This window comes from Salvelinus alpinus, chromosome 1 (genome assembly GCF_045679555.1).
Source record: "Salvelinus alpinus chromosome 1, SLU_Salpinus.1, whole genome shotgun sequence".
Lineage (NCBI taxonomy): Eukaryota > Metazoa > Chordata > Actinopteri > Salmoniformes > Salmonidae > Salvelinus > Salvelinus alpinus.
The window spans coordinates 15,251,214-15,273,713 of record NC_092086.1 but is presented as its reverse complement, the minus strand read 5'-3'; the positions used below and the strand labels follow the sequence as shown (position 1 = coordinate 15,273,713).

General features: G+C 46.2%; 2 protein-coding genes across 4 annotated transcripts in view; one reads left to right on the top strand and one right to left on the bottom strand.

The window, feature by feature from the left end:
• Window positions 1-747, bottom strand: part of dus1l (dihydrouridine synthase 1-like (S. cerevisiae)) — a 17,701-nt gene extending 16,954 nt beyond the window's left edge. For all 3 annotated transcript variants that reach the window (XM_071392260.1, XM_071392277.1, XM_071392268.1), the window contains exon 1: window positions 619-747. The gene's annotated coding sequence lies outside the window, so the exon portion shown is untranslated. The remainder of the gene's footprint in view (window positions 1-618) is intronic.
• A 13,523-nt stretch (window positions 748-14,270) lies between these two features.
• The window catches only part of slc16a3a (solute carrier family 16 member 3a), a 16,394-nt gene continuing 8,164 nt past the window's right edge, over window positions 14,271-22,500 (top strand). Inside the window, exon 1 of the mRNA XM_071392246.1 lies at window positions 14,271-14,402. The gene's annotated coding sequence lies outside the window, so the exon portion shown is untranslated. The remainder of the gene's footprint in view (window positions 14,403-22,500) is intronic.

Here is a 22,500-nt window from a genome sequence, read left to right as displayed (position 1 = left end):
GACATAGTATATCTTTAGGACTTATAGTGACACAGTATATCTTTAGGACTTATAGTGACACAGTATATCTTTAGGACTTACAGCGACATAGTAAATCTGTAGGACTTACAGCGACATAGTAAATCTGTAGGACTTACAGCGACATAGTATATCTGTAGGACTTATAGCGACACAGTATATCTGTAGGACTTATGGGACTGATTAAAACTGATTAAATCTCTGGACAGTGTCATAGGGTAGTTATTATATACGTTTTGACATTGTTATATCCCTCATCCTCATCTCCCCGCAAGCATGATGCTCTGGATGTGACAAAGACAATTTAATTCATGTTAATACGGACATTTCTAAAACATCTTACAAAGCAGCAGAGTTCCCGAGATCCACCAATGTTAGCGATCGCGTGTCAGAACTGGTGCACACATACTGTAGCTAGTTATACAGCCATTGGGTGCACATGACTCTTGGTAACCCATCCAGCTAACGTTAGCACAGTGGTTTGTACAATTCCGGTGGATTTGATTTAAATAGAGTCCAAACCAAAACCATGTTGATGACACGCTAGTAGACATATCTAACATTTCATCAAAATGCTTGATAACACAAAATAACATTTACCTGTATGAGAAACACTTTGTAAAATGTACTCCAGGATGTTCTCAACAGTGATTCGTGTGCCAAACCAGTGTAACAGTCAAATATGACCGAGGGGAAACGATAAGTGGCAGAAGGTTCTGCCTGGTTTCAGTAACTTTGCTATTGAACATTGCTGAGCACATATTTCCATTTAAGCTACATTTTGGAGTTGTGAGCTCTCTCTATAGTTAGTTGTAATGATGTTAGTCCCAGGATTAGTTCCTCAAATAGCATAATGATTGTGTATCAAGCAGGAAATAATCTATACCAGAAAAAACAAGGCAACAGTAAACATGTTGTCCCCCACGAATGACGCAGCGCCCCCATTGGGCCAATCAGTGTAATTTTGTAAATGACATCTCTTTGGCAAGATGCATCATTCCCTTAAGTTGTCAATACTACTACTACTGCCACTACCACTACCCCTACCCCTACCCCTACCCCTACCCCTACCTCTACCTCTACCTCTACCTCTACCCCTACCCCTACCCCTACCTCTACCCCTACCTCTACCCCTACCCCTACCCCTACCCCTACCAATACCCCTACCACTACCACTACCACTACCACTACACCTACCCCTACCCCTACCCCTACCCCTACCCCTACCATACCCCTACCCCTACCAATACCCCTACCCCTACCACTACCCCTACCACTACCCCTACCACTACCCCTACCCCTACCCCTACCCTTACCCCTACCACTACCCCTACCCCTACCCCTACCCCTACCACTACCCCTAACCCTACCCCTACCCCTACCCCTACCACTACCACTACCCCTACCCCTACCCCTACCACTACCCCTACCACTACCCCTACCCCTACCCCTACCCCTACCACTACCCCTACCCCTACCCCTACCCCTACCCCTACCACTACCCCTAACCCTACCCCTACCCCTACCCCTACCACTACCCCTACCCCTACCCCTACCACTACGCCTACCACTACCCCTACCACTACCCCTACTACTAATGCCACTACTACCACCACTACCACCACTGCTACCACTACCACCATTTCAACTACTACTACTGATAATAATACCACTATTGCTACCACTACCACTACCACCACTACTACTACTACTACTACTACCACTACTACTACCACTACTACTGCTACCACTACTCCTGCCACCACTACCACTACTCCTGCCACCACTACCACTACTCCTGCCACCACTACCACCACAACTACTACCACTACCACCATTACAACTACTACTACTGATAATGCTACCACTACCACTAATAATACCACCACTACTAGTACTACCACTACCACCACTACTACTGATAATAATACCACTACTACTACTACTACTACCACTACTGCTATTATTGCTACTACTACTACTGCTACTATTGCTTCTACTACTACTACTACTACTACCACCACTATTACTGCTACTATTGCTACTACTACTACTCCTACTCCTACTAGTACCACTAGTACCACTACTGCTACTACTACTACTATTGCTACTACCACTACTACTACTGCTACTATTGCTACTACCACTACTACTACTACTACTACTACTACTACTACTGCTACTACTACTACTACTACTACTACTGCTACTACTACTACCACTACTGCTACTACTACTACTACTACTACTACTACTACTACTACTACTACTACTACTGCTACTACTACTAACACTACTGCTACTATTGCTACTAATACTACTACTATTACCACTACCACTACCACCACTACCATTACCACTACTACCATTACCACTACTACCACTACCATTACCACTACTACTCCTACTACCACTACTGTAACTATTTCTACATTTTAGATGTACATTTTAGTCCTTTAGCATACTTACAGGGTCACTAGAACTATAGATCCTTCTGTAATATGCCAATATCATTTTACAAACCCAACAGTTCATCAGTGTCGTTAGTGACATAACTAGAACTGACAGCTTTCTGCATGTCTACTCCATAATCTAAATATAAACTATATAGCTCTGTCTCTATCCATGGCCCTCAGCTGTCTCCTCTGTCTCTATCCATGGCCCTCAGCTGCCTCCTCTGTCTCTATCCATGGCCCTCAGCTGTCTCCTCTATCTCTATCCATGGTCCCCAGCTGCCTGCTCTGTCTCTATCCATGGCCCTCAGCTGCCTCCTCTGTCTCTATCCATGGCCCTCAGCTGCCTCCTCTGTCTCTATCCATGGCCCTCAGCTGTTTCCTCTGTCTCTATCCATGGCCCTCAGCTGTCTCCTCTGTCTCTATCCATGGCCCTCAACTGCCTCCTCTGTCTCTATCCATGGCCCTCAGCTGCCTCCTCTGTCTCTATCCATGGCCCTCAACTGCCTCCTCTGTCTCTTTCCATGGCCCTCAGCTGCCTCCTCTGTCTCTATCCACGGCCCTCAGCTGTCTCCTCTGTCTCTATCCATGGCCCTCAGCTGCCTCCTCTGTCTCTATCCATGGCCCTCCTCTGTCTCTTTCCATGGCCCTCAGCTGTCTCCTCTGTCTCTATCTATGGCCCTCAGCTGTCTCCTCTGTCTCTATCCATGGCCCTCAGCTGCCTCCTCTGTCTCTATCCATGGCCCTCCTCTGTCTCTTTCCATGGCCCTCAGCTGTCTCCTCTGTCTCTAATCATGGCCCTCAGCTGTCTCCTCTGTCTCTATCCATGGCCCTCAACTGCCTCCTCTGTCTCTATCCATGGCCCTCAACTGCCTCCTCTGTCTCTATCCATGGCCCTCAGCTGCCTCCTCTGTCTCTATCCATGGCCCTCAACTGCCTCCTCTGTCTCTTTCCATGGCCCTCAGCTGCCTCCTCTGTCTCTATCCACGGCCCTCAGCTGTCTCCTCTGTCTCTATCCATGGCCCTCAGCTGCCTTCTCTGTCTCTATCCATGGCCCTTCTCTGTCTCTATCCATGGCCCTCAGCTGCCTCCTCTGTCTCTATCCATGGCCCTCCTCTGTCTCTATCCATGGCCCTCAGCTGCCTCCTCTGTCTCTATCTATGGCCCTCCTCTGTCTCTATCCATGGCCCTCAGCTGCCTCCTCTGTCTCTATCTATGGCCCTCCTCTGTCTCTATCCATGGCCCTCAGCTGCCTCCTCTGTCTCTATCTATGGCCCTCCTCTGTCTCTATCCATGGCCCTCAGCTGCCTCCTCTGTCTCTATCTATGGCCCTCCTCTGTCTCTATCCATGGCCCTCAGCTGTCTCCTCTGTCTCTATCCATGGCCCTCAGCTGTCTCCTCTGTCTCTATCCATGGCCCTCAGCTGCCTTCTCTGTCTCTATCCATGGCCCTCAGCTGCCTTCTCTGTCTCTATCCATGGCCCTCAGCTGTCTCCTCTGTCTCTATCCATGGCCCTCAGCTGCCTTCTCTGTCTCTATCCATGGCCCTCAGCTGCCTTCTCTGTCTCTATCCATGGCCCTCAGCTGTCTCCTCTGTCTCTATCCATGGCCCTCAGCTGCCTTCTCTGTCTCTATCCATGGCCCTCAGCTGCCTCCTCTGTCTCTATCCATGGCCCTCAACTGCCTTCTCTGTCTCTATCCATGGCCCTCAGCTGTCTCCTCTGTCTCTATCCATGGCCCTCAGCTGCCTTCTCTGTCTCTATCCATGGCCCTCAGCTGCCTTCTCTGTCTCTATCCATGGCCCTCAGCTGTCTCCTCTGTCTCTATCCATGGCCCTCAGCTGCCTTCTCTGTCTCTATCCATGGCCCTCAGCTGCCTCCTCTGTCTCTATCCATGGCCCTCAACTGCCTTCTCTGTCTCTATCCATGGCCCTCAGCTGCCTTCTCTGTCTCTATCCATGGCCCTCAACTGCCTCCTCTGTCTCTATCCATGGCCCTCAGCTGCCTCCTCTGTCTCTATCCATGGCCCTCAGCTGTCTCCTCTGTCTCTATCCATGGCCCTCAGCTGCCTCCTCTGTCTCTATCCATGGCCCTCCTCTGTCTCTATCCATGGCCCTCAGCTACCTCCTCTGTCTCTATCTATGGCCCTCCTCTGTCTCTATCCATGGCCCTCAGCTGCCTCCTCTGTCTCTATCTATGGCCCTCCTCTGTCTCTATCCATGGCCCTCAGCTGCCTCCTCTGTCTCTATCTATGGCCCTCCTCTGTCTCTATCCATGGCCCTCAGCTGCCTCCTCTGTCTCTATCTATGGCCCTCCTCTGTCTCTATCCATGGCCCTCAGCTGTCTCCTCTGTCTCTATCCATGGCTCTCAGCTGTCTCCTCTGTCTCTATCCATGGCCCTCAGCTGCCTTCTCTGTCTCTATCCATGGCCCTCAGCTGTCTTCTCTGTCTCTATCCATGGCCCTCAGCTGTCTCCTCTGTCTCTATCCATGGCCCTCAGCTGCCTTCTCTGTCTCTATCCATGGCCCTCAGCTGCCTTCTCTGTCTCTATCCATGGCCCTCAGCTGTCTCCTCTGTCTCTATCCATGGCCCTCAGCTGCCTTCTCTGTCTCTATCCATGGCCCTCAGCTGCCTCCTCTGTCTCTATCCATGGCCCTCAACTGCCTTCTCTGTCTCTATCCATGGCCCTCAGCTGTCTCCTCTGTCTCTATCCATGGCCCTCAGCTGCCTTCTCTGTCTCTATCCATGGCCCTCAGCTGCCTTCTCTGTCTCTATCCATGGCCCTCAGCTGTCTCCTCTGTCTCTATCCATGGCCCTCAGCTGCCTTCTCTGTCTCTATCCATGGCCCTCAGCTGTCTCCTCTGTCTCTATCCATGGCCCTCAGCTGCCTTCTCTGTCTCTATCCATGGCCCTCAACTGCCTCCTCTGTCTCTATCCATGGCCCTCAGCTGCCTCCTCTGTCTCTATCCATGGCCCTCAGCTGCCTTCTCTGTCTCTATCCATGGCCCTCAGCTGCCTCCTCTGTCTCTATCCATGGCCCTCAGCTGCCTCCTCTGTCTCCTCTGTCTCCTCTGTCTCTTTCCATGGCCCTCAGCTGTCTCCTCTGTCTCTATCCATGGCCCTCAGCTGCCTCCTCTGTCTCTATCCATGGCCCTCAGCTGCCTCCTCTGTCTCTATCCATGGCCCTCAGCTGCCTCCTCTGTCTCTATCCATGGCCCTCAGCTGTCTCCTCTGCCTCTATCCATGGCCCTCAGCTGCCTCCTCTGTCTCTATCCATGGCCCTCAGCTGTCTCCTCTGTCTCTATCCATGGCCCTCAGCTGCCTCCTCTGTCTCTATCCATGGCCCTCAGCTGCCTCCTCTGTCTCTATCCATGGCCCTCAGCTGCCTCCTCTGTCTCTATCCATGGCCCTCAGCTGTCTCCTCTGTCTCTATCCATGGCCCACAGCTGCCTCCTCTGTCTCTATCTATGGCCCTCCTCTGTCTCTATCCATGGCCCCCAGCTGCCTCTTCTGTCTCTATCCATGGCCCTCAGCTGCCTCCTCTGTCTCAGAAATAATGACAACACAGACAACATGGCTGCATCTCTGTCTAACTAATGATGACAACAGTCTGAAGTGACTTCCTCTCGTCTCCTCTCCTTCATCTCAATAGTCTAGTAGCTTCCTCTCCTCATCTCCTCTCCTTAATCTCAATAGTCTCGTAACTTCCTCTCCGCATCTCCTTCAGCTCAATAGTCTAGTAGCTTCCTCTCCTCGTCTCCTCTCCTTCATCTCAATAGTCTAGTAGCTTCCTCTCCTCATCTCCTCTCCTTCATCTCAATAGTCTAGTAGCTTCCTCTCCTCATCTCCTCTCCTTCATCTCAATAGTCTTGTAGTTTCCTCTCCTCATCTCCTCTCCTTCATCTCAATAGTCTAGTAGCTTCCTCTCCTCATCTCCTCTCCTTCATCTCAATAGTCTTGTAGTTTCCTCTCCTCATCTCCTCTCCTTCATCTCAATAGTCTAGTAGCTTCCTCTCCTCATCTCCTCTCCTTCATCTCAATAGTCTTGTAGTTTCCTTACATTTACATTACATTTAAGTCATTTAGCAGACGCTCTTATCCAGAGCGACTTACAAATTGGTGCATTCACCTAATGACATCCAGTGGAACAGCCACTTTACAATAGTGCATCTAAATCTTTTAAGGGGGGGGGGGGGGCAGAAGGATTGCTTTCTCCTAGGTATTCCTTGAAAAGGTGGGGTTTCAGGTGTCTCCGGAAGGTGGTGATTGACTCCGCTGTCCTGGCGTCGTGAGGGAGTTTGTTCCACCATTGGGGTGCCAGAGCAGCGAACAGTTTTGACTGGGCTGAGCGGGAACTGTACTTCCTCAGTGGTAGGGAGGCGAGCAGGCCAGAGGTGGATGAACGCAGAGCCCTTGTTTGGGTGTAGGGCCTGATCAGAGCCTGAAGGTACTGAGGTGCCGTTCCCCTCACAGCTCCGTAGGCAAGCACCATGGTCTTGTAGCGGATGCGAGCTTCAACTGGAAGCCAGTGGAGAGAGCGGAGGAGCGGGGTGACGTGAGAGAACTTGGGAAGGTTGAACACCAGACCCACCACACCAGACCTTTCCTCTCGTCTTAATAGTCGAAAACTGGACAAGTCAAGCAAAAATATGATGGATCCCTACCAGGAACTTGCGTTCCACTGTCCAGTTTCTTTCCCATGAGTACGGATGAAGAAAGAGATGAGGAGATGAGGAGAATAAGCCGTTGTATTGAGATGCACCCGGGGAGACAGTGAGGTCTTGTGATATTTGCTGTGTCATGATGAGGTAATCCAGTCTCTGCTACAGTTTGTCTGGTGTGTGTGTGTGTGTGTGTGTGTGTGTGTGTGTGTGTGTGTGTGTGTGTGTGTGTGTGTGTGTGTGTGTGTGTGTGTGTGTGTGTGTGTGTGTGTGTGTGTGTGTGTGTGTGTGTGTATGTGTGTGTTGTTAGGCAGGATGTCACCAGAAAGGAAATAGTCCTCTCCAATCAACAGGAAATAGTCCTCACAAAACGACAGGAAACACCAGACATCACTGATGGAGCTAGACACAGCTGAATCTCACTGACCAGGATGGAGAATCAATAACTCAGTAAATTCTGAATCTCACTGACCAGGATGGAGAATCAATAACTCAGTAAATACTGCATCTCACTGACCAGGATGTAGAATCAATAACTCAGTAAATACTGCAGGTCACTGACCAGGATGGAGAATCAATAACTCAGTAGATACTGCAGGTCTGGGACCAGGATGGAGAATCAATAACTCAGTAAATACTGCAGGTCACTGACCAGGATGGAGAATCAATAACTCAGTAAATACTGCAGGTCACTGACCAGGATGGAGAATCAATAACTCAGTAAATACTGTATCTCACTGACCAGGATGGAGAATCAATAACTCAGTAAATACTGTATCTCACTGACCAGGATGGAGAATCAATAACTCAGTAAATACTGCAGGTCACTGACCAGGATGGAGAATCAATAACTCAGCAAATACTGCATCTCACTGACCAGGATGGAGAATCAATAACTCAGCAAATACTGCAGGTCAGTGACCAGGATGGAGAATCAATAACTCAGCAAATACTGCAGGTCACTGACCAGGATGGAGAATCAATAACTCAGTAAATACTGCAGGTCACTGACCAGGATGGAGAATCAATAACTCAGTAAATACTGCAGGTCACTGACCAGGATGGAGAATCAATAACTCAGTAAATACTGCAGGTCACTGACCAGGATGGAGAATCAATAACTCAGTATATACTGCAGGTCACTGACCAGGATGGAGAATCAATAACTCAGTAAATACTGCAGGTCACTGACCAGGATGTAACAGAATATAATATGAATGTAGCCATGTCTATGGGTGCCGGCCTGGCTGTCTGTGTTTCTCAAGGTCTGTGAGGTATCCTGTATATAATACTGTAGAAAAGAGTCAAATACTGTAAGGGACAGTTTCCCGGACACAGATTAAACCTAGTTCTGGACTAAGAATCATTTCTGATAGAGATTCAGTCCAGGACTTGGCTTAATCTGTGTCCCGGCTAACCACCCATAGATATTGTGTAGATACAAGGTACACTAGTTGTATAATTATACCACAGTCAGGGCAATGATGGGAAGGAACAGTTACAGGGATATACAGGAAGTACAGAACATCTTTATCTGACTGGGGTCATTTGACTATGGAGGGGTGTGTTGTATTGACCTAGGCTCTGTTCCAAATGACAATCTATACCCGATATAGTGCACTACTTTTGACAAGGCTATTCTCTGCTCTCCTTATCAGGAGCAGGTGATGTATCCAGCTACATTGGTGAGAAGTAATAACCTGTTAGAACCTGCTAGGTCTGCTTGCTAGGGTGTGACCATTTCCTCTTCCTTCTGAATGCTGCAAGGCATTTTATGAAATACATTGTCCTCATGTGACCCGTGTCTCCACCCCATTACAGAACTGGCATCTATGGCAATCACTTGATTATTCCGGCAGGTCCAGTGTCGTAACTGTAACCTTAGCCTTGGACTCTCAACCCGAGCTCTGGGACTTACTCCAGTGTCAGACACCTCCCATACTAACCTGTGACCACATGACAGAGGAAGTCATTGTTGGTGTGGTGCTGGTGTGGGCCCATAACACAGTCTGTTTCCAAAATGGCATCCTATTCCCTTTATAGTGCACTACTTTTGTTTTGACAAGGGCCACTTGGTAGTGCACTATATAGGGAATAGGGTGCCATTTGGGACTCAGTACCATCCGCTCCACTCTGAGAGGAAAAGGTTCGTTCCTGTCAGAGACCAGGCCACTCCCCCTGGTTAATTCAAACAGGACAGGTTCGTTCCTGTCAGAGACCAGGCCACTCCCCCTGGTTTATTCAAACAGGACAGGTTCATTCCTGTCAGAGACCAGGCCACTCCCCCTGGTTTATTCAAACAGGACAGGTTCGTTCCTGTCAGAGACCAGGCCACTCCCCCTGTTTATTCAAACAGGACAGGTTCGTTCCTGTCAGAGACCAGGCCACTCCCCCTGGTTTATTCAAACAGGACAGGTTAGTTCCTGTCAGAGACCAGGCCACTCCCCCTGGTTAATTCAAACAGGACAGATTTGTTCCTGTCAGAGACCAGGCCACTCCCCCTGGTTAATTCAAACAGGACAGGTTCGTTCCTGTCAGAGACCAGGCCACTCCCCCTGTTTATTCAAACAGGACAGGTTCGTTCCTGTCAGAGACCAGGCCACTCCCCCTGGTTTATTCAAACAGGACAGGTTCGTTCCTGTCAGAGACCAGGCCACTCCCCCTGGTTAATTCAAACAGGACAGGTTCGTTCCTGTCAGAGACCAGGCCACTCCCCCTGGTTAATTCAAACAGGACAGGTTCGTTCCTGTCAGAGACCAGGCCACTCCCCCTGGTTAATTCAAACAGGACAGGTTCGTTCCTGTCAGAGACCAGGCCACTCCCCCTGTTTATTCAAACAGGACAGGTTCGTTCCTGTCAGAGACCAGGCCACTCCCCCTGTTTATTCAAACAGTACAGGTTTGTTCCCTGTCAGAGACCAGGCCACTCCCCCTGGTTTATTCAAACAGGACAGGTATGTGTAACGTCAGTGAAATAAAACACCTGATTCCTCTATTCATCCTCTGCAGTTTTTCTCTCCCATCCCTCGTTCCTGTTCCATTACAGAGTGTTGCATCATGCTGTTATACAGAAGGGCTTTTATAAGGACTTTTCTTATAGAACTCTACACTAACTATTTCTATACTGAGTCCATATTACTGACACATGTGCTCTCAAGGGGTGAGTCATACTGTTATGAGTTATACAAATACTGTGGAGGTTTTCTTACGGGTTCCTTTTACTGGTTCTACAATTAACAATTTGTATACCGACACATCCTCTCAAGGGTTTACCAGTACACACCCATAGAACCACGCACACACACGTAAACACAAATAGCCAAACCACATCCCCCGCATCTACACACACACACACACACACACACACACACACACACACACACACACACACACACACACACACACACACACACACACACACACACAGACAGACAGACAGACAGACAGACAGACAGACAGACAGACAGACAGACAGACAGACAGACAGACAGACAGACAGACAGACAGACAGACAGACAGACAGACAGACAGACAGACAGACAGACAGACAGACAGACAGACAGACAGACAGACAGACAGACAGACAGACAGACAGACAGACAGACAGACAGACAGACAGACAGACACACACATAGACACACACACACACAGACACACACACACACAGACACACAAACACACACAGATGTCCTAACCTGGCAGTGAAAACATGTAGAAGCCCCCCAGGGTCCCCTTCCTAACCTGGCAGTGAAAACATGTAAAAGCCCCCCAGGGTCCCCTTCCTAACCTGGCAGTGAAAACATGTAGAGGCCCCCCAGGGTCCCCTTCCTAACCTGGCAGTGAAAACATGTAGAGGCCCCCCAGGGTCCCCTTCCTAACCTGGCAGTGAAAACATGTAGTAACCTGGCAGTGAAAACATGTAGAGGCCCCCCAGGGTCCCCTTCCTAACCTGGCAGTGAAAACATGTAGAGCCCCCCTAGCGTCCCCTTCCTAACCTGGCAGTGAAAACATGTAGAGGCCCCCAGGATCCCCTTCCTAACCTGGCAGTGAAAACATGTAGAGGCCCCCAGGGTCCCCTTCCTAACCTGGCAGTGAAAACATGTAGAGGCCCCCAGGGTCCCCTTCCTAACCTGGCAGTGAAAACATGTAGAGGCCCCCCAGCGTCCCCTTCCTAACCTGGCAGTGAAAACATGTAGAGCCCCCCCAGGGTCCCCTTCCTAACCTGGCAGTGAAAACATGTAGAGGCCCCCAGGATCCCCTTCTATAACACCATACAGTCACTGTGACCTCTGCAGAGTTCATACTGTAGGACTGCTTTATACCAACCTGCTATGGATGTTAATACCATATAAATACTATAAATAGATTAGATAAATGACTACAATGTAGATATATTATCTTTCTATGTGTGTTTGTGCGTGCGTGTGTGTGTGTGTATGTGTGTGCGTGTGCGTAACTGATCATCATGTTTACCTAGACAAACCAGAGATGGACCGTCTACTGGTTATTATGGAAATAGATTGGCCTGTAGTGTTTGTTTCTGTTTACTTATGAAAACACACATCAACGATGGTGGAAACAGCATTACTTACACAACCTACCTAGACTGGAAACAAACTATTCAGGGAATTCTAGGTAATGACATTGCTGAATTCTTCCACGGTGTTACTCCATCTCCCAGCATGCTCTTCACTCAGCTACAGTTCCCCGGTGAGCTCTCTGTTCGACAGCAGCTGTGATCGATACACATGATGTCCTCAGGCCTTCTTTAAGGGGTCAGTGGATAAGAGACCACAGACAGAGCCCTTTATAAAATACACCGTAATGTGCCAATGTGTTGTGTTGTGTTAGACTACAGCATATGCAGTAGTCTAAGTAATTGACTAATACCCAGTCCCAATAGCATCATCAGAGTTCCCTCTGGTCTGGCGTCATCACAGTTCCCTCTGTCCTCTGAGTCTGACCTAATGGTTCCATAGTGTGATTGAGTGAGAGTAGTACTATGGGTATCAGCATGTCATAGATATTGATAGAGAGTAGTGTAGAGTCAACCTGGTCTCAGAGCACTTCGCAATATTCTTTACGTAAATCCGAGAAGCTCCGTTTAGTATGATATGTTATGTTTTGCATGGTATGTACTAATTTGTGAATGTCCATCACCCATTAAGTATGATATGTTACGAATTACAATTCATATGTTACAATTTTACAAAATGTACAATATGTTAAGAATTTGCAAAACGCACAAAAATGTACCAATTTGCCAAATGTATGATACGTTACGAATTCTAGCTAGGTGGCTAACGTTAGCTAGCCGGCTAACGTTAGCTAGGTTAGGGGTTAGGGTTAAGTTTAGGAGTTAGGTTAAAGGGTTTAAGGTTAGGGTTAGGGGAAGGGTTAGCTAAGATGCTAAGTACTTGCAAAGTATCTAAAAAAGTTGTAACTTGTTGAAAAGTTACTAATTATCTAAAATGCTAAAGTTGTCTGTGATGAGATTCAAACTCACAACCGTTTTGCGTTATATGCCCACCCCTCCATCCCTCCCAACTACTCTACTTCTGTGTTTGCCTTAAGTAACCATACTAAACGTAACATATCATACTAATTTGAGTGTCTCGGCTTTATGTTGACTATTTGACGTCTAGTCTATGAGACCAGGCTGGTAGAGTAGTAGTGGTAGTGTCAGCACGTCATAGATATTGATAGAGAGTAGAGTCAAATAGCTGTAGTGCTGTGAGCCAAGAGATCCTTTTGGCAGGCGTCTATCCATTCCTAGACAGCTCTCAGACCACTTACAATGCTACATTAATGTATTGATTGAAAGCGGTTGGACTGATTTAAAAAGCTTGGCGAAGGTGCTTACAGAGTCAGACTAAGGTCAATGAAAAGGGTCCTGAGAAGCAATGGATATGAAATTGGCACAATTTCCAAATTATGATCCAATTTTGGACAGAGTAGATCTGTTTGTGTTCTTGCCAACTCTGTTACTATCATTGTCAAGCCCAACACTGGCACCCAGGCTAGGTTAAGAGGTACAGATTGACTGGCACCCAGGCTAGGTTGAGAGGTATATACTGACAGGAACCCAGGCTAGGTTGAGAGGTACAGACTGACTGGAACCCAGGCTAGGTTGAGAGGTATAGACTGACTGGCACCCAGGCTAGGTTGAGAGGTATATACTGACAGGAACCCAGGCTAGGTTGAGAGGTATAGACTGACTGGCACCCAGGCTAGGTTGAGAGGTACAGACTGACTGGAACCCAGGCTAGGTTGAGAGGTACAGACTGACTGGAACCCAGGCTAGGTTGAGAGGTACAGACTGACTGGAACCCAGGCTAGGTTGAGAGGTACAGACTGACTGGAACCCAGGCTAGGTTGAGAGGTACAGACTGACTGGAACCCAGGCTAGGTTGAGAGGTACAGACTGACTGGAACCCAGGCTAGGTTGAGAGGTACAGACTGACTGGAACCCAGGCTAGGTTGAGAGGTACAGACTGACTGGAACCCAGGCTAGGTTGAGAGGTACAGACTGACTGGAACCCAGGCTAGGTTGAGAGGTACAGACTGACTGGAACCCAGGCTAGGTTGAGAGGTACAGACTGACTGGAACCCAGGCTAGGTTGAGAGGTACAGACTGACTGGAACCTATAGGTGTTTCACTCATTATGTCCTTTAAGTTTCCACACAGCATCCAGCTATTCACAATCACAATCTTGTGACATGCTGCCCATAATGGTGTCATGACTCCACACACACACACACACACACACACACACACACACACACACACACACACACACACACACACACACACACACACACACACACACACACACACACACACACACACACACACACACACACACACACACACACACACACACAGAGAGAGAGAGATGCAACTGTGTATGTTTTCCTCCAAGCATCCCAGCTCTAAAAATATCTGTTAATGGACCTATTATGAGACCATAAGTGGAGAAAATACTAAAAGAATGCAGGAAATAGAAGGAAATGAATACATCAGTTACAGTCACTGTTGCGTCACCAACCACCAAACAGGAAACGGGCTGTCACTCTAAACGCTGCCGACACTAGGACCCTGTACTATCTCTGTAGTGGTGAGTAAGTGGGGGAGTTTCCTTTTTTCACTTCGCTGACGTCGCAGTTCTCATACGTGCCGGAGTGAACGTGATAGAACAGTACAAGGTGGTAGAGGGAGCGACCAGGATAGCATACAGACCGTTCTGAGCTCAGCGATCAGAGCATCCCTAAGGTAGGTGCCAATATCACTGTCATTATAGGCTGTATAGGAAATCATTGTTGGAAGAGGGGCAGAGGGGCAACAGGATAACGATGACACGATGATTTGGTTATTATCTGTTATAATGATGATGATGATGATGATGATGATGATGATGATGATGATGATGATGATGATGATGATGATGATGGGAGTGAGAAATCCTCCTCAGCTGCCACAATGGGGTATAGTTATTTTGTATGGAATTGGGTACCAACCATGTTGTTGCTGACTGTCTGGAAGGTCGGTTGAGTAACTGAGGCTATGTAATGATGGAGACCATCAAAAATATGTCATTATGACAGAGAGAGAAGGGATGGAAGGATGAGAGATTATGAAATTATTCTTTTTAGTAAAGGACCTTTTAAGAATGTGTCTATTTATATTATTTTATATAAGTAGGCATCAGGGCATGTCATTTTATTATTGTCAAAAAATTGTATATTAAAAAGCCGTTATTACCCCTTATAATAAGTGACAGGCCATTCATTCAGCTGGGTGTGCGCTATAGTCGTGACACCGGCCAACCGGGGACCGGTTGGGGGGGTGTAACAACAGGTCCCTCTCCTCTCCGAACAGCGTGTCGCCATCAACATCATAAAATAGACGATGTCTATCACAACCGCTGAGGCTTAAATATAGACCTGTAGCTTCGGTAAGTCTGTTTTTGGTTACACGTAGGCTTAATATATTTAACATTTTTTTGTGAAGACTACAACTGTCAAGTTAACAACAGGATAAACATGCAGGCTATGCGCCAAAACGAACGCTCAGATGGAACTTTGCGCATCATCGCAGAATGGGGCGACTGGTGTGACGTAGCCTAGATGACATTGCTCCGGGAAATCTCTATATTGTAGGCCTATCTCTAGCCCAGTTCTAGGGTCCCCTGTCCCCCAACAAGCTATGTGGGATGAAAAGAATATGAAGTAGGCTATCGATATCACACCAGGTCCGTGTTATGTGTCTGTGAGTTTGGAGATGCCAAACTCTATTTTGAGCGCACCAACATACTTCACTATGAACGCGCACACCTGATGAACGCGCTCACCTGTAATGTGCTTTTACTTTCACTTAAATCCTCGTTTCGTTGGCTATCTCACTATTTTAAGAGTCTGTTATGAAATATTGTATGTGGTTCTTCTGCCTGGTCCCCACATTAGCATCTGCGCAGAGTTGCTCAGCTGATGTAACAATACCTTGCGAAGCTGAAACCATGTATTCTCACTCCACATCTCTCAGGGACCAGGTGTGTGTGTGTGTGTGTGTGTGTGTGTGTGTGTGTGTGTGTGTGTGTGTGTGTGTGTTTAGAAGTGTTTAAATATACTTGTGGGGACCAGAAGTCCCCACAAGAATAGTAGACAAACAAACATCTGACCAACTGGGAACATTTTGTTGGTCCCCACCTGGTCAAATGCTATTTCTGGGGGGTTTAGGGTTAAGGTTAGAATTAGTGTTAGGGTTAGAATTAGTGTTAGGGTTAGGAGCTAGGGTTAGTTGTATGGTTCGGGTTAGGGTTAAGGTTAGGTTTTTGGGTTACGGTTAGGGTTAAGTTTAGGGTTAGGGGTTAAGGAAAATAGGATTTTGAATGGGACTGAATTGTATGTCCCCACAAGGTTAACTGCGCAATACTGTGTGTGTGTGTGTGTGAGAGAGAGGGAGAGAGAGGGAGAGAAGGCGAGAGAGGGAGAGAGAGAGAGCCAGAGACGGAGAGAGAGGGAGAGAGAGAGAGCGAGAGAGGGAGAGGGAGAGAGAGAGAGAGCGAGAGAGGGAGAGAGAGAGAGGGAGAATATCATCCATGATCCCCATAACACGTTGTTATAAATCATAGTTTGGTCGATTCAGCACGTCGGTCACGTTCCAGACGCACCAACACAGGCTGACTTGCTGTACCGCGTTGCTAGGTGATTGTACTCTACTTTACGGTGAGTGAATCCATCTCTGTCCTGTCCGGTGAATGACCACAGCCCCTGTTATCTTATGCACATGATCATCATTTCATAAAGCAGGGACCCTAATAAGAACATAAACGTCAAACAGTGAAATCGGAGGGCTGCGGTCACCTCGGAATTTTCTGTTAAAGGAGAGTTCTGTGAAGTGTGATGCTAATAATGATGGGAAGGTTGATGTGGTTCAGTAGGTTTATTTTGATTTTATTTTTTACTTTTTACTTTACCCCCTTTTTTCGCCCCAATTTCGTGATATCCAATTGGTAGTTACAATCTTGTCTCATCTCTGTAACTACCCTACCGACAAGGGAGAGGCGAAGGTCGAGAGCCCTGCGTCTGAAACACAGCCCTGCTAAGCCGCACTGCTTCTTGACACACTGCTCGCTTAACCCGGAAGCCAGCCGCACCAACGTGTCGGAGGAAACGTCGTCCAACTGACGACCTGAAGTCAGCCAATTTTGACTTTGTGGCTGTGGTAACTAGTGACAACCCCTTATAGCTTTTGGCTTTCCATAACCGCCAGTGATGCGCGCATCCGTCTCTCTATAACACTTTCGGAGCGCAGTCTACGTCTTGTCTTACACAGCTCATAGGTTTTTGGACATTCAAATAAAACATTTGTTAATACTGCTGTTTTTATAATACTATATTTGCTGTAGGTTAGGTATTCAAAGGACCGTTATGGCCTCACAACACAGTGGGCTATGGTAGCAAGTCTATTTATGAGATAGGCCTATATTTCGGGTCTTAAAGGGGAATGTCTTTGTTTGGGTTCTCAGTATCAGTCTTTCTTCAAGAAGGAAACAGAACTGTGTCACGGTCAATCCGTCCCTTTAAAGCTGCGCTCCAGGAAATGAATCGAACTTGGAGTTTTGGCTTTAAACTTGTCCACGTGAAGACATTCCAAGGATGCGCGGGAAAGGAGAGCGACCCCAGATGTTTTATTTGTATTTATCTAACCTTTCTTTAACTAGGCAAGTCAGTTCAGAACAAATTCTTATTTCCTATGACGCCTACCCCGGCCAAACCGCTGGGCCAATTGTGTGCCGCCCTATGGGACTCTCAATCACGGAGCTGAGCAGTGTTCGTCCCTGGCTGGGAGACCAGATGCTGCTGGAAGTGGTGTTGGAGGGCCAGTAGGAGGCGCTCTTTCCTCTGGTCTAAAATAAAAATATCTCAACGCTAAAAGGCAGTGATTGGGGACATTGCCCTGTGTAGAGTGCTGACTTTCAGATGGGATGTTAAACTGGTGTCCTGACTCTCTGTGGTCACTAAAGATCCCAGGGCTCGTTTTTTTTTTTTTTTTTTTTTTATATATATATTTTTTAATTATTATAAATATATATATTTTTTTATTTTTTTTATTTTACCATTATTTTACCAGGTAAGTTGACTGAGAACACGTTCTCATTTGCAGCAACGACCTGGGGAATAGTTACAGGGGAGAGGAGGGGGATGAATGAGCCAATTGTAAATTGTAAACTGGGGATTATTAGGTGACCATGATGGTTGAGGGCCAGATTGGGAATTTAGCCAGGACACCGGGGTTAACACCCCTACTCTTACGATAAGTGCCATGGGATCTTTAATGACCTCAGAGAGTCAGGACACCCGTTTAACGTCCCATCCGAAAGACAGCACCCTACACAGAGCAGTGTCCCCAATCACTGCCCTGGGGCATTGGGATCTTTGTTTAGACCAGAGGAAAGAGTGCCTCCTACTGGCCCTCCAACACCACTTCCAGCAGCACCTGGTCTCCCATCCAGGGACTGACCAGGACCAACCCTGCTTAGCTTCAGAAGCAAGCCAGCAGTGGTATGCAGGGTGGTATGCTGCTGGTATTGTAAGAGTAGTGGTGTTAACCCTGGTGTCCTGACTCTCTGTGGTCACTAAAGATCCCAGGGCTCGTATTGTAAGAGTGGTGGTGTTAACCCTGGTGTCCTGACTCTCTGTGGTCACTAAAGATCCCAGGGCTCGTATTGTAAGAGTAGTGGTGTTAACCCTGGTGTCCTGACTCTCTGTGGTCACTAAAGATCCCAGGGCTCGTATTGTAAGAGTAGTGGTGTTAACCCTGGTGTCCTGACTCTCTGTGGTCACTAAAGATCCCAGGGCTCGTATTGTAAGAGTAGTGGTGTTAACCCTGGTGTCCTGACTCTCTGTGGTCACTAAAGATCCCAGGGCTCGTATTGTAAGAGTAGTGGTGTTAACCCTGGTGTCCTGACTCTCTGTGGTCACTAAAGATCCCAGGGCTCGTATTGTAAGAGTAGTGGTGTTAACCCTGGTGTCCTGACTAAATTCCCAATCTGGCCCTCATACCATCATGGCCACCTAATCATCCCCAGCTTCCGATTGGCTCATTCATCCCCCTTCCTCTCCCCTGTAACTATTCCCCAGGTTGTTTCTGTAAATGAGAATGTGTTCTCAGTCAACTTACCTGGTTAAATAAAAAAACACCCATTGCAATTGATAGTTCCTCAGTATTTGAAAAATCTTTCCAACATCACCAAGCGTGGGACACTCTGAGGGCCCAGAATAGGCTAGTTGATACAATGTTGCAAGTTCGGTAGTGACAGCTTCGGGACCGGGCCACGTGACAGCTTGATAAAAATGTTGCACTTCACTAGCAATAGCTCAAGTCAAGACAGATAGAAAGGGAGGCAGACAGGCGGATTAGAGAGATTAATGTGATTGAAAGAACCCGGAATGTTCTACTGTTTTTTATTTGTTGGCGTTAGGCCTAGTTATTTAACGTAGTTGATGATGGAAGTTAAAGGCCTAGTTATTTAACGTAGTTGATGATGGAAGTTAAAGGCCTCGTTATTTAACGTAGTTGATGATGGAAGTTAAAGGCCTAGTTATTTAACGTGGTTGATGATGGAAGTTAAAGGCCTCGTTATTTAACGTAGTTGATGATGGAAGTTAAAGGCCTCGTTATTTAACGTAGTTGATGATGGAAGTTAAAGGCCTCGTTATTTAACGTAGTTGATGATGGAAGTTAAAGGCCTTGTTATTTAACGTAGTTGATGATGGAAGTTAAAGGCCTAGTTATTTAACGTAGTTGATGATGGAAGTTAAAGGCCTAGTTATTTAACGTAGTTGATGATGGAAGTTAAAGGCCTAGTTATTTAACGTAGTTGATGATGGAAGTTAAAGGCCTAGTTATTTAACGTAGTTGATGATGGAAGTTAAAGGCCTAGTTATTTAACGTAGTTGATGATGGAAGTTAAAGGCCTAGTTATTTAACGTAGTTGATGATGGAAGTTAAAGGCCTAGTTATTTAACGTAGTTGATGATGGAAGTTAAAGGCCTAGTTATTTAACGTGGTTGATGATGGAAGTTAAAGGCCTCGTTATTTAACGTAGTTGATGATGGAAGTTAAAGGCCTCGTTATTTAACGTAGTTGATGATGGAAGTTAAAGGCCTCGTTATTTAACGTAGTTGATGATGGAAGTTAAAGGCCTAGTTATTTAACGTAGTTGATGATGGAAGTTAAAGGCCTCGTTATTTAACGTAGTTGATGATGGAAGTTAAAGGCCTAGTTATTTAACGTAGTTGATGATGGAAGTTAAAGGCCTAGTTATTTAACGTAGTTGATGATGGAAGTTAAAGGCCTAGTTATTTAACGTAGTTGATGATGGAAGTTAAAGGCCTAGTTATTTAACGTAGTTGATGATGGAAGTTAAAGGCCTAGTTATTTAACGTGGTTGATGATGGAAGTTAAAGGCCTAGTTATTTAACGTGGTTGATGATGGAAGTTAATGGCCTAGTTATTTAACGTAGTTGATGATGGAAGTTAAAGGCCTAGTTATTTAACGTAGTTGATGATGGAAGTTAAAGGCCTAGTTATTTAACGTAGTTGATGATGGAAGTTAAAGGCCTAGTTATTTAACGTAGTTGATGATGGAAGTTAAAGGCCTAGTTATTTAACGTAGTTGATGATGGAAGTTAAAGGCCTAGTTATTTAACGTAGTTGATGATGGAAGTTAATGGCCTAGTTATTTAACGTAGTTGATGATGGAAGTTAATGGCCTAGTTATTTAACGTAGTTGATGATGGAAGTTAAAGGCCTAGTGTTGCTTCTGAGTTCTATGCTCTCACTTCTTTAGCCCCCAATGGATCACAGTGTATCAGTGTGTCCATATGGCAGAGGTTGGTGCTCTCGCCATAGTTGAATTTAAAACTTTTAGATTGTTATCATTTTAATTCAGATTTTTATGATTAACCACGTGACAAGGATTTTGAGAAAGGAACGTTTTATTATTGAAATAAAATTGTTCCACTAAAATGCGCATATAAAAATAATCATAACTGGCAGGCAGATCGGTAGAAATGACAGGATAAATTGTAAGCTTCCCCAAAACATGAAACTCACGAGCTGTCTATGTTCTTTACTATTACAGCCATAAAAACAATGTGTGAACGTAGACTGTCCCATGAAAAAACGAGCCCCCCTTTGGACATCAAATGCCCTTCCAACTGGTTCGTTCTGGCGCAGGATCTGTATTAGGTTATAAGCTCTAATTGGGCCTCAACAGGTGTCAGTTAGGCTATAGGCCCACTGCTAGACGAGATACACCAGACATAGATCTACTAATAACCTCTGTAGACGAGATACACCAGACATAGTTCTACTAATAGCCTCTGTAGACTAGACACACCAGACATAGTTCTACTAACAACCTCTATAGACACACCAGACATAGTTCTACTAACAACCTCTATAGACACATCAGACATAGTTCTACTAATAACCTCTATAGACTAGACACACCAGACATAGTTCTACTAACAACCTCTATAGACTAGACACATCAGACATAGTTCTACTAACAACCTCTATAGACTAGACACACCAGACATAGTTCTACTAATAACCTCTATAGACACACACCAGACATAGTTCTACTAACAACCTCTATAGACTAGACACATCAGACATAGTTCTACTAATAACCTCTATAGACGAGACACACCAGACATAGTTCTACTAACAACCTCTATAGACACATCAGACATAGTTCTACTAACAACCTCTATAGACTAGACACACTAGACATAGTTCTACTAATAACCTCTATAGACTAGACACATCAGACATAGTTCTACTAATAACCTCTATAGACGAGACACATCAGACATAGTTCTACTAATAACCTCTATAGACGAGACACATCAGACATAGTTCTACTAATAACCTCTATAGACGAGACACATCAGACATAGTTCTACTAATAACCTCTATAGACTAGACACACCAGACATAGTTCTACTAACAACCTCTATAGACACATCAGACATAGTTCTACTAACAACCTCTATAGACACATCAGACATAGTTCTACTAACATAGTTCTCAGATCAGCTCATCAGAAGGCTCATAAGGTTATTAACAGTCCCACTAACAACCCCTTATAGGAAAAAATAATGTAAAATGTTTTAAAGGATTTGGCATTGAGAATACAGCCTCAGGCATATCAGAAAGCCCCATTATGTTTAGGGAAGTTAAATCCATCATATCTGAGAAACTGCTGAACAGCACAGATAACTCTTACGTGTGTGTGTGTGTGTGTGTGTGTGTGTGTGTGTGTGTGTGTGTGTGTGTGTGTGTGTGTGTGTGTGTGTGTGTGTGTGTGTGTGTGTGTGTGTGTGTGTGTGTGTGTGTGTGTGTGTGTGTGTGTGTGTGTGTGTGGCTAGCTCTCTGTATCGATGGTGTCTTGGTCATAAATATCCCTCAGAGAATGCTTGGCCTGGGGGGGGCCTGCCATGGTTGCTGATGTGTGGCGGTGCCACTAAAACCCATTGCTTTCTCCATTGCTGAAGTGAAACTGTAAATCTCCAGAGTCCATTACGGCTCTCCGTCGAGCCATGGCTAGCCATTACTCGGTGTAATCAGTCGGGCTCCTGTAGCTATGTTTTGTAAATCTACTATATTGTGATGGTGGTGGTGAGTGTGATTAGTACAGACTGTGTGTATACGGGGGTAAGCAGAATACATTGCTGAAAGTACACACACAGCAAAGATGATTGCAATACTGTAGTGTCCTCCAGGTTTGCAAGGTCACCTGGCTGGTATATGGAGAGTAAATAATGGATTGTATTTATATTGAACTTTTCTGTCTGGT